The sequence below is a fragment of the Nematolebias whitei genome, chromosome 18 (assembly GCF_014905685.2).
Source record: "Nematolebias whitei isolate Nwh7 chromosome 18, NemWhi1, whole genome shotgun sequence".
In the NCBI taxonomy this organism is placed as follows: domain Eukaryota; kingdom Metazoa; phylum Chordata; class Actinopteri; order Cyprinodontiformes; family Rivulidae; genus Nematolebias; species Nematolebias whitei.
Genome location: NC_056515.1, coordinates 34,685,992 through 34,696,896, shown reverse-complemented (window position 1 = coordinate 34,696,896; position 10,905 = coordinate 34,685,992).

The following is a 10,905-nucleotide window of genomic DNA, read 5'->3' as shown; positions in this document are numbered from 1 at the left end:
ATATATATATATATATATATATATATATATATATAAAACCCTTTTCATACTCTTGCAATATTCTAAACAATGTTTTTAAACTCTAAACGCTCTAAAAGAGCACATCATGTCATGATCTCTGCTCTCTGCCATGCTGCAATCAAACTCATCACCTGCTCCCTATCTCCCTCCTTTATGTATAAACAATTTTGAATTTTAAGTTGGAAGTCAAAAGTCTATTCGTGCAGCTGAACAGCAAACCCTTCTCAAAGTTTCTACAGCAGCACGGAGCAGGAATGTGGGCGTGGCAGAGAGCCGCAGGTGGCAGAGAGTGGAGATCATGACAGGCTGCAGGAGGGAGTTTCTCCTTGCACCTGTGGGCTGCACACAGGTGCTAAATCATTTAAAATTGTTTATTTTAAATAAATAATCCATGCCACTCCTGTGGCTCATTCATCTATCAGCCAATTGTGTGTCATGTCCAATCTTACTTTGAAAAATCGCGAAAACGCGAGTCCGCAAGAGTCGAACCGAAAAGTAACGAGGGACAACTGGATTTTCATATCACCATGGACATCTAAAGCACTGGCAGTGCCATTTATAACAGCTTTTATGGCAGATAAAAGTTTCAAATCATGCTAAAAGAGGTGTACCTATATGCACTTTTTGGTTTTTGGTCGTTTTAAATGCGCTCCACAAATGAAGTGGTTTGAAAATGTTTTGAATTAGGACTTTATTCTTATTTTGTTTAATTTTCCATTCTTTTCCCTAAGAACACTTTTACTGATTGTGGTCAGATATGTTATTTTAGCTCCATAGTTCATCCAAATAGTTTCCAACATGCATTAACTGAATCCCAATGTTTGCTTCTGGGGCTTTGACATCATTTAGACATTAAAATGCAGTTTTCTTCAAGGACTTCCTTTTTAAAAGTTAAATTTGTGCATTTTGGTGCACACTTTGAGAGACCATCATGTAAATCTTTATGCATCTATGACACTTATGCATTACACTGTAGACATGATGCATTTGTGCGTTTCATCATGTCTGTCCAGCTGCCTGAGTAAACAAGGGCTACGTTAATGTGGACGTTAAGGGCTCTATTAGTGCTACTGACAGGAAGCGGAACAAGCCAGGCTTTTTCTATTTGTCTATTATTAATGAGGACCTGAGGTTAAACTACCGCTTAATCACCAGGCATTATACAGAGTGATGCAGAGATACAGAGATGGAAAGAGTCAATAAAAGAAGTGAGTAGAAAGAGCCTTTTATTCAGAAATTGAAAGGGTGGGGGTAAATGAGGGAAAGAGCAATAAAGGCATTGATAATTGTGTCGTTCATCCATTTAATTACGATTTCTTTTTTTTTTTTGCAAATAAAGATATATAGAAACAGTCAAATTGTCCTTATAACAAAAATGAAATCATGTCATCAAGTAAGATTCTTGGTTCTAAATTAATGTCACATTTTCATCTATAAAAGTTTTTATTTTGAAGCCAAAAATATGCTCTGTTGTCAATAACTATACAGTCTAACTAAATATCTACAGTTGCTGACACTTCTCTTACTAAAAGATGGATAATAAACTGTGGGCATCTGTCACAACATCATTATGGATTGACCTGTTTATAACATTTTGTCAGAAAACACCGGCAGCCCACATGTTTGTGAGCTCCTGTTCTTCTCACTCAACATCAAGCAAGTGCTCACCTCAGAAAGGCTTTTATTGTGTAATCCTGCGATCAGGCGTGTAGTTAATCCCCTTAACTATATCAATAAGAGGGAGATCATGACTGCAGTCACACAAATATCAATGATCTCTTTCAGGCTAAAACATACATCTTTTTCTATTTATTGCTTTTTTGTGTGTGTTGCAAGAAAACTATGCTAAACAACTGCTGTTCTCACCTAGTTCTTCATTTTTAAATGGCATGAATCACATTAGGAGACTCAAATATATGAGTTATATTTGACTGGTAATAAATCCTTCAAGAACTTTCGAGCCATGAGTATATGTCTAACAAATGGACTTTGTTTTATTATTTAAACTCGCAGGATTTATTTTTTCAAAATTTGCCCCTGAAAATTTATATTTCTATTATTTTGAAGTGATTTAGTATTGTCATTGAGAAATTCAAAAAGTTTGTTGTGAGACTCACCTGCAAACAGTTGATAAATTTAAAGAAAAAAATATATGTTTTGCCAGATTTGGTGCACCAAAATATATATATATATATATATATCATATCAGACCACAAGGTATAAACAAGAGATGTGAACATAAATAGATAAATCAATTTTTATGGTCAAAACAACAACAAATTATTTTATACAGAAAAAAGCCCAATAGAAGATAAAATAAAATAAAATTGAATCAGCCTTGTTGGATGGAACCAACAGGCATGTCTCTCTGGCAATTATTGTTCAAATCTTAAAAAAAAAACACTTTTACTTTTCACTTATTTAATTTGTAATTATTTGATATTCGTGTTACATGAAGTTCTGCTTAAGGGCTCGTTTTTATAAATGGAGGCTGGCATGTAAAGAGGGGCCACTGGGCAAAATGGTAAACAATGGAATTAAATGGTAATAATTATTGTTCCAGAAAATAATTATTGCACAGCTGCCCATCAGCGCTAGTGTTTAAATAACAACAAATATTAGCTGCCTTTGTTGTGAGATAATAATTGGTGTATTACATGCGTTTATGTGTGTGTGTGTGTGTAGGGGAGTGGGGGGGAGGGGGTTAAAGCTGAATCACATATGCAGACTATAGATAGAGTGAAAACAGACTGAAACACACACACGACATGGAAAAAATGCTGTGCATCAAATTTTCTTTAAACTGATAATTTACTGAATAAATTTCTCAAACCAATTTATTTTTATGGCGTTCATTTCTCATGCAGTCTGGAGAGGCAGCATGCTTATCATAGTTATGAATATTATGAACACCTGTAAACAACATTATAAAAAATATTTCTCTTTTGTGGAGGAGGGGGTGTATTTCCCCACTGAAGCAACTCAAAAAACACACATTTCAGTTTACAAATAAAACGTTATGTTTCTTTAACACTACTATTTGTCTTGCAAAGAAGATTATCAACCTCACATATGGATGGCTTTCACATTGTTTTTGATAGGTTGATCTCCCCTCCCCCCCATTATAAGTCAGCATCAAAACAGCTCCTGCCTTATCGCTCACTGTGTTACTGCTGATCCACCGCTGCATAACCATCTTCCTTTACCAGTAGCAAAGTGTGGGATTAACAGGAGGACACGCAGGGTGGGTGGCGGCGTTAATGACAACAGAAATGTGAGCCTTTGTTATTGATGATGATCCATCCAAACAAGCATGTGGCATAAATGCATAAAAACATGTTTGCTGGTGTGAGTACACACAAACACACTAGGCCTTTTTTAATAACCACACAAACATTATACTGTACACAGAAAAACAAGATGTTTTATGACACTCGATGGATTATTTTCTAGACATTAATACAAGCTTTTGGATTTTTCGCAACCTACTGACAGATGTTATGCATGAATTAATTCATCAAAACATCTACGTTAGGCATCTACTCGAGGTAATTTATAGAAACTACTTGCCAAACAATTTCTTTAAGTAGTGATTATACTCTAGTGATAGTCAGGATGCTATATTTGGATCTGAGGAGGTTGTTGTTGAAATAAACCATGAAGGGAGATCTAGAATCGCTGCCACGAGACACAAAAAAGGTTGTGATGTACCAACAAAATACCACCCATCCATATTTTATACCCGCTTGTTCAAGAGCCATGGGAAGCTGGCGTCTATCTCCACCTATCAATGAAAGTCAAACACCAAGCTTGTGTTTCTTTATCAGTTCAAACTCTGTTGTATTTTGTTTAAAGTTCTCAATTTTTCAAAATATCAAATTAGATTTTTTTTATTTAAATTTAGGTTGTAATAGATGATGAGTACTTATTTAGGCTGTAGACCAGGGGGTCTGCAACCTGCGGCTCTGGAGCCACCTGTGGCTCTTTGGTCTCTCAAATGTGGCCCTTGGAAGCTTTGACCAAAACTAACATTATATTTAATTTTATTTATTATGTTTATGCCCACAACCGAAAATGCTAGTTTTGCGGTTGGAAATGCAGTTTTTCTGTAAATTTTCTGTAAATTTGTGAAGGATACAGTAGTCCCTTGCTACTTCGTGGTTCATTTATCACGGATTCGCTCAGTCACGGTTTTTCAAAATAAGATTGGACATGACACACAATAGGCTGATTGATGGATGAGCCGCACGATCGGCATGGAATTTTAATTTAAAATAGTTTAAAATTATTTAACACCTGCTGCTCCTTTATGCAGCCCGCAACTGTAGAAAAAGCTTCCTCCTGCGCCTCTGTGCAACCCAAACTGCAGGATAAACTACCTCCTGCAGCTGATCAGCTGATCTGCATGCAGCACGGAGAAGTGGGCGTGGCCAAGAGCGCTCACAGGTGGCTGAGCACAGCAGAGGCACAGAGAGGGAAAACGTGACATTCTGTGCTTTTTTTTTTAACTACTTATTACTTGTACTACTATTCCTACTTCGTAGTTTTTTTACTTATTGCGGGGCTTCAGAGTACGGATCCCCCATGATAAATGAGGGACTACTGTACTACTAACACAAGGAGAAACATGTTGATTGCATTTATTTAACTACTTCATTCCTCCAACCTCAAGGCTTACAGTGGGATCTTTCTCTAAAAATTAAAATTGTCCAGCAAAATATCTTTTTTTGGCACACATACCACTTCAAAGTGGTATACTTAATTTTGAATAAATGCAAAAATTCACAACATGTTTTTAGTTTTATAATGTCACCCCAACTGGCCAGAAAAGCTCTCCAATGTCCTCTGAGTGACCCACAGGCCAGCAATTGAGAAGCAGGTTTTGCGGCTCCTGACACATTGCATTTAGTGAGCGAGGTGGCAAAAATGGCTCTTTCAATCCAAAAGGTTGCAGACCCCTGGTCTAGACATCTGGTCTATCATAGTCCAATGTTGTTAGTATCTTACAGGATGTCTCGAACACATAGTTGCAGAAGTCGTTGTGAGATCTGCTCAGGTCTTCAGCTAAACATAGTCCAAGTTTTTAGGATATAACACCAAAACCACAGTTTAATGTCATTACCACTATCTTTAGGATACATTTTTAATTAATAAAAACAAAAAAAATGTTAAAAACTCTTTTGTCATCAATGTCGCGTTGCTTACGGATGACAGCTATTCTCAGCCATGCTTGTATTAAACATATGCCTAATCTAACTTTATCACTTTCACTCACTCCATCCAAGATCAAATTAAGGGCAACATGTTTAACTTTATCTCTTAACTTTACAACTGTATGTAGTCCATTAATGTGCTACACATATGTTGCTACAGTAATCCCAGGTCAGGAGTTTAATCGTGACTGCACGCAATCAAAGAGTAAATGAGGCCTGCGGGCTTGAAACATGAGGGATACACAAATACAGTGCCTTGCGAAAGTTTTCATCTCCCTTGAACTTTTCAACCTTTTGCCACATTTCAGGCTTCAAACATAAAGATATAAAATTTAATTTTTTTGTGAAGAATCAACAAGTGGGACACAATCGTGAAGTGGAATGAAATTTATTGGATGTGTCGAACTTTTTTAACAAATAAAAAAGTGAAAAGTGGGGCGTGCAATATTATTCGGCCCCCTTGCGTTAATACTTCGTAGCGCCGCCTTTTGCTGCAGTTCCAGCTGCAAGTCTCTTGGGGTTTGTCTCTACCAGTTTTGCACATGGAGACACTGACATTCTTGACCATTCTTCTTTGCAAAACAGCTCGAGCTCAGTGAGGTTGGATGGAGAGCGTTTGTGAACAACAGTCTTCAGCTCTTTCCACAGATTCAGGTCTGGACTTTGACTTGGCCATTCCAACACCTGGATACGTTTATTTGTGAACCATTCCATTGTAGATGTGTCTTTATGTTTTGGATCATTGTCTTGTTGGAAGATAAATCTTTGTCCCAGTCTCAGGTCTCTTGCAGACTCAAGCAGGTTTTCTTCCAGAATGGTCCTGTATTTGGCCCCATCCATCTTCCCATCAATTCTGACCATCTTTCCTGTCCCTGCTGACGAAAAGCAGGCCCAAACCATGATGCTGCCACCACCATGTTTGACAGTGGGGATGGTGTGTTCAGGGTGATGAGCTGTGTTGCTTTTACGTCAAACATATTGTTTTGCATTGTGGCCAAACAGTTGGATTTTGGTTTCATGTGACCAGAGCACCTTCTTCCACATGTTTGGTGTCTCCCAGGTGCTTGTGACAAACTTTAAACAACACTTTTTATGGATATCTTTGAGAAATGTCTTTCTTCTTGCCACTCTTCCATAAAGGCCAGATTTGTGCAGTGTATGACTGATTGTTGTCCTATGGACAGACTCTCCCACCTCAGCTGTAGATCTCTGCAGTTGATCCAGAGTGATCATGGGCCTCTTGGCTGCATCTCTGATCAGTCTTCTCCTTGTTCCAGATGAAAGTTTAGAGGGACGGCCGGGTCTTGGTAGATTTGCAGTGGTCTGATACTCCTTCCATTTCAATATGATTGCTTGCACAGCGCTCCTTGGGATGTTTAAAGCTTGGGAAATCTTTTTGTATTCGAATCAGGCTTTAAACTTCTCCACAACAGTATTTCGGATCTGTGGTGTGTTCCTTGGCCTTCATGATGCTCTCTGCGCTTTGAACAGAACCCTGAGCCTATCACAGAGCAGGTGCATTCATATGGAGACTTGATTACACACAGGTGGATTCTATTTATCGTCATCAGTCATTTGGGACAACATTGGATCATTCATAGATCCTCACTGAACTTCTGAAGTGAGTTTGCTGCACTGAAAGTAAAGAGGCCAAATAATATTGCACACCCCACTTTTCACTTTTTTATTTGTTAAAAAGCTTGACACATCCAATAAATTTCATTCCACTTCACGATTGTGTCCCACTTGTTGATTCTTCACAAAAAAATAACATTTTATATCTTTATGTTTGAAGCCTGAAATGTGGCAAAAGGTTGAAAAGTTCAAGGGGGGCGAATACTTTCACAAGGCACTGTATGGACCTGTAAATTTATTTCAAAGTGAATAATATTTATTAGAAAATAGTATTTAATGAACAAGTTTGATTTGAGCACTAAATTTAACCAGCTAAGTCGGCTTGGCTAGATTAGATGTTGATTTGTCAGATTTGTAGATGTGAACTAACTGAACTGGTTTAGGGAAGACAACCAAGTTTGGCACTTAGCCTGCATATCATTAATAAGAAAATATATTTAGACATCATATCCTCTCGGTTCAAATTTGTTAATAGGTTAATTTCTTTTCATTCATTTTTATATTTATTAAATCCCATTGAGCCTCGAGGATTCATTTACAAGAGAGACCTGGTTTCTTAAAGAATGATGACAACAATGGACAACAGCAACAACAGTAGACAATTATAAAAAGGCATACAGATTTTTTTTTTTTTTTTTACAAATAAGATGGCAACAAAAGTAACAAAAACTGCTATATTATAAGGCAAATGTAGAAAACTTAAAACAGGAACATGTCTGCATTGGACCTTGCAATGAGTCCAACAGATTCTTAAAGCCACTTAGAGAGGTCAAGGTCGAGAGCTTCAGGTCTTTTTGTAAGATATTCCAGGAAACAGGAGCGGAGTAGGAGAAGACTCTATTGCCTAGTTCAGTCCGCACTGAGGGAACACTGCAGGTAATAATGTCCTGAGAGCGCACGCTGTAGCTGCACTCACACAGAGACATGTAGGAGGAGATGTATGAAGGCAACAGACCAAGAAGTGATTTAAAGATGAAAATGTACCAGTGGGAGTCTGCGTGAGGTTAATGATTTCCAGATAACCAGTGAATACAGGGTGCAGTGATGGGTACGATAATCACAGCCAGTTATGAATCTTAGTGCACCATGATAGACAGCACCCAACATTTGCAGGGTGCTTGTAGGAGCGTGCATGTAAATAATGTCACCATAATCAATGGAGGGAAGGAAAGTCACAGTTATAGTTTCTGGCAACTTGCACAGTCAGATGCTACTCTTGCTTTGAAGAAAATTATTTTTTATAAATACATGCATGCAAAATTGTTGCAGGAAATCAGTAACAATCTTTAATAATCAGTGGAATATTACAGATTTCCTATTATGAAGGAAAAGTTATTCAGCTAACTGCTGAGAGGGCAGTCTGTGTTTATCTTTAGATAATGAGCACAAAGTGTTGTCATAAGAAATAAAGGGGCAAAAGAGATGGTAGTCACAAATGGCTTAAAGCTAACCTAAATAGACTGACTATACCATATGTGTCAAACTTAAGGCCTGGGGGCCAAATGTGGTCCTCACTGACATCTTACCTGGCCCCCAAGATGTTATTTTAAATGTAAAATACTTTTATCACTTTGATTTTTTCAGTAATCTTTGAATAGGATGTCAAAAGTGCAACAGAAAATGTCAACTGAGACCAATCAAACTCGTTGAGGAACCTGCAACCAAGAAAACATGTTGGGTATCTAACTTGAGTTAATGTAGATTCTGAAACTGGCCTTTAGTTTGCAAAAGATATTAATTGTGGCCCCATTTTGTAAGTGGGTTTGACACCGCTCGACTATACCACAAATTTCCCATTAAATAATTATTTTTTTGAAAAATAAGATGTGGTCAATTTTTCCTCCAGTAGTCTAAGCCTATGGCAACATGATAAGCCAACCCTAGTTATAGGATTTATCAAAAAGGAAAATCTTAAGCCCAGTCTTTAAACTGGACAATGTGTCAGAGTCATGGACGGAAACTGGAAGTTGGTTCCATAAGTGAGGAGCCTGATAAAGATCTTCCTCCCATTCTGCTTTTAGAAACTATAGGAACCGTGAGTAAGCCTGCAGTCTGAAAGCGAAGTGCTCTGTTAGGGAAAAAAAATGGAACAATAAGATCTGTAATATAAGATGGAGCTTGGTTGTTGAGGGCTTTGTAGGATAGAAGTAAAAATTTGAATTATGTTCTGGATTTGACAGGGAGCCAGTGCAGAGAAGCTAAAACTGGAGAGAGATGATCTCTCCTACTAACTCCAGTTGGCAGCAGCATTTCGGATTCACTGAAGACGTTTTAAAGAAGTATTTGGACACCCAGATAATAAAGCATTACAATAGTCCAGTCTAGACATGACAAATATGAATCAATTTTTCTGCATCATTTTTAGATGTTTCTAATTTTAGTGATATTACGCAGGTGGAAGGTGGTGGTTCTGGTAATGTTTTTGATGTGGGGGATAAAAGACATGTCCTTATCAAAAATAACACCAATATTTTTAACATTAAAACTGGATCCTATAATGCCAGTAGTCCAGTGCAGCAGTAACGTGTAGATCAGGCTGGTGCAAAGACAAAAAACTGCAAGTTATTCACCGCCAGGGCCTCAAGAGACGTGACAAGTACTGCTTCCTTCTGTTTAATGTCCTAGCATCTGGGACAAGACACCGGTTGTTTAATCAGGGACAATTACAATGCACAGCTGCTTCATTTCCCTTTCAACAAGAATGCTACATCCTCTGTGATACTCATCTAGACATGCAAACACTTGTAAACTTCAATAAATGTATAAATGAACCAGTCTTGTGTTGTTCTGGTATAGCTAAGCTAAAGAAAGACTTAACATTCAGAATACGATATTAAATGATTTGTAGTGTTTTTTTTTTTTTATTGGACATACAAATATGCCACGTGTTTGAGCAACTCAAGTGCAACTGAAAATGTGAGATTGAGACACCATTATAAGCTGATCCTCGCTGAGTGTCTGATCTCCAAATGAATGCTACATATTTAAATCTCTCTTCCTGTCTCTGCATTTATGTTTTGCTCACTCTCAGAGTTTGACCTGCTAGTAAACCTCTAAGCTGTATTTGAAAAACAGAGGCCATGGGATATTTAAGAGAAAGTAGATCTTTAAATGTTCCGTCTGCGGACCTTCTCATCCATCTGAGTGACCTTTGCCGACAGATTTCAAGCTGCAAATGGAACCAACAATGAGTGTGATGCTAAAAAAAATTGTATCTTCTGTTTTTATGGAATTTTGTGTGCATGTCAGTTCTTTGAGCAGCTTGACAAGTTGATTTTGTACGAATCAATATTAATAAAAGGAAAAGTTGGAACTGCGATGCATGCCAGCAGTTCAGAAATGCCCCTTTTAAAGCAACATCGCATAAATTGCTGGGTAAAAAAAAAAGAAAATCCTGTTTAAAATTTGCTAAATTTCAGTAAATTTACCCGATACACTCAGAATCTCCACTTCCATTTAGACTGCTCCAAGGAAACAGGAAGGAAACTGTTTGTTTAGATATGTTTGTTTTTTTAACAACTTCTGGGGTCCCTCAAGGCTCAGTGTTCAGTCAGTTGTGCAATTTATTAAATGATTACATGTGACAGTCTCTAAAACATTGATGGACCTGTGATGTGTCGAGGGCGTACCATATGACCATGAATGAAACAAGTGGTTAAAGAAAAAGGATATATGGTTTAAAAATGCTATTAAACATGCATCCATTAAAGTCTAACTTAGATACTTTAACAGACTGAACAACCACTTATGAATCACAAGTGATGCAAAGCTAAAGTTTCACTGAGACAAAAACTGCATATTAAATTAGGAAGCAATCACACTCAAATGTTTACATGTGATATTAGAGATTTCCTGGCCATAAATCCTAAAGATGTGAGCTTAGTTAAATATGGTTTCATCTTCTGAGCTGATCCAGGTCACATTTATAAAAGCCTCTGAGTGTACTTCAAAAGTTCATCCTCAACCAAAAGCCACATATGATCTAGAAATAGCTCAGCTTATTTTTCGATTTGCATACGTTTGTGTTTGGTGCATA